Source organism: Pteropus vampyrus, unplaced genomic scaffold (genome assembly GCF_000151845.1).
Source record: "Pteropus vampyrus isolate Shadow unplaced genomic scaffold, Pvam_2.0 Scaffold48, whole genome shotgun sequence".
In the NCBI taxonomy this organism is placed as follows: domain Eukaryota; kingdom Metazoa; phylum Chordata; class Mammalia; order Chiroptera; family Pteropodidae; genus Pteropus; species Pteropus vampyrus.
The window spans coordinates 235,134-237,587 of NW_011888829.1; positions in this window are offsets into that span (position 1 = coordinate 235,134).

Consider the following 2,454-nt stretch of genomic DNA (forward strand, 5'->3'; position numbering starts at 1 on the left):
GTCGGACATTTCATGGGAGGAGATGTCGGCATCTACACCAATGTTTACAAATATATATCCTGGATTGAAAACGTCACTAAAGACACATGAGACCCTCCTACCCAATCTGCAGCCCATCAGCTCCACCATTGGCTATGCAAGCACTATTTCCCCCAAACTTAAAACAAAATATCCAAATAGAACTATTTGGAAGCATCACACCAGTAGCCCGTGTTTTCTGATTTGTGTCTTTGCCCATATTTCATAATGATCTGAAAAACCAAGGACAAAAGATGAAATGAGCACTCACTACACTACACTGAGTTACGTCTACTGTCCCATTTAATGCTCATGACAAACCTTTGAGGTTATCTTTTATCTCCACGTTACAAATGGGAAAGTTGTGATTAAAAGAGGTTACTTAACATTATCTATAGCTGGCAGAGGTCAGAGCCTGGACTGGAACCCCAAAATGTCAGATTCTCAATCCCATGCTCTTAGCCTCAAAATTATAGGGGAGTCCATGGCATCACAACAGACGTTGTCTTCTATTTCCCTGCTACTTCTCTTCCCATTCAAAGGGCCTGAGGTTCTAACTTGTGGCTAAGATCTTGGGTACTGGAATAAACTCTCCTAAGAATAGTCACGCTTCTTCTCACTGCCTTAGTGATTGCAGCGTGCCCCAGGGAGAGGGCTAGTGAATGGTAGAAAGCAAAAAACGGAACTTCAGGACAGAGTCAACAACCATAAATCAAGTCCAAAAGGAGACCTGGCAGCTCCGGAGTGGGTGAAAAAGTCCCCTAGATGGCAAGAAGAGTATAATCTCAGGGCCGTGGCAGAGCTCAGGAGGCAGAAATGGCTGAGAGGAGGTGAAGGACGGGCAGAAATTGGACTTTGCCACAGATACTCTAGAAACGTTTTGACAACTTTTATGTCTTTAATTTCTTTAATGTCTTTAAGTGTATAGATTTTTCATATATTCACAGAGTTTAGCAATTATCACCACGATCTAATTTTAGAATTTTTTCATGACTCTTAAAGAAATTCTGCACGATGAGCAGTCACTACTCATTTTCTCCATCCCCTGGCCCTGGAAACCACCAATCTATCTTCTGTCTCTATAGATTTGCCCATTCTGGACCTTTCATATAGTGAATGGAATCAGATAATGTGTACTCTTTTGTGATAGGCATCTTTCACTTAATATGTTTTCAAGGCTTATGCTGTAGCATATATCCACACTTCTTTCCTTTTCATGGCTGATAACATTCTATTGGATGAGTATATACACACCACATTTCACCTATCCATACGTCAGATGACGGACTTGACTGTTATGAACAATGCTGCCATGAACATCCACACACAAGGGTTCGTGTGGACATCTATTTTCACATCTCTCAGCTATAGCCTTCCTTATGAGCGAAATTGCTGACTCATGTGGTAACCGTGTTTTTAATATTTTAAGGCACCGCCAAACTGTTTTCCAAAGTGGCTGTACCAGGTTACATGCCCACTAGTAATGAATGAGGGTTCCAGTGTCTCCACATCTTCATTAGCATGTATTATTGTCTTTTTTATTTTAGTCATTCTGATGGGTATGACATGGTATCTCGCTGTGGTTTTGATTTGCATTTCCCCATTGACTAAGGATGTTGACTATCTTTTCCTGTGCTTGCTGGCCTCTGATATATCTTCCTTGAAAAAATACCTATGTGAACCCTCGGCCTTGTTTTCAATTGGATGTCTTTTTACTACAATTGTAAGAGTTCTTTATGTATCCTGGATACAAGTCTCTTATCAGATACATTATTTGACATCTTTTCTACTATTCTATACTTCGTCTTTTCACTGTCTTGATGGTGTCCTTTGAGGCACAAAAGTTTTTAAAATTGTTGAAGTCCAATTTACCTATTTTGTTGTTGTCGTTGCTTGTACTTTTTGGTGTTGTAGCCAAGAAACCATTGAGTGACCAATCTAAAATCACCAAGATCACCCTTATAAACTTTTTTCTAAGAGTTGTGTAGTTGTAGATATCACAACTTAATTGTATATGGTGTGAGTTAAGGCTTCAACTTCATTCTTTGCAGGTAGATATCCAGTTGTTCCAGAACCATTTGTTGAAGTCTTATTTTACTGTTGAAATGTCTTGGGCACCCTTGACTAAAATCATTTGACCATAAGTGTGAGGGTTTATTTCTGTACCTTCAATGCTATTCCATTCATCCATATGCCTCTCCTTAGGCCAGTACCACACTGTCTTGATTACTATAGCTTTGTAGTAAGTTTTGAAGTTAAGAAGTGAGAATCCACCAAATTTGTTCTTTCTCAAAATTGTTTTGCTTATTATAAGTCTCCTGCAATACCATATGAATTTTAGGACCAGCTCGTTGATTTGGCGGGGAAGGCCAACTGGGATCAAGATAAGAATTGTGTTGATCTATATAGATCTGGGGAGTGCTGATATCTTAATAA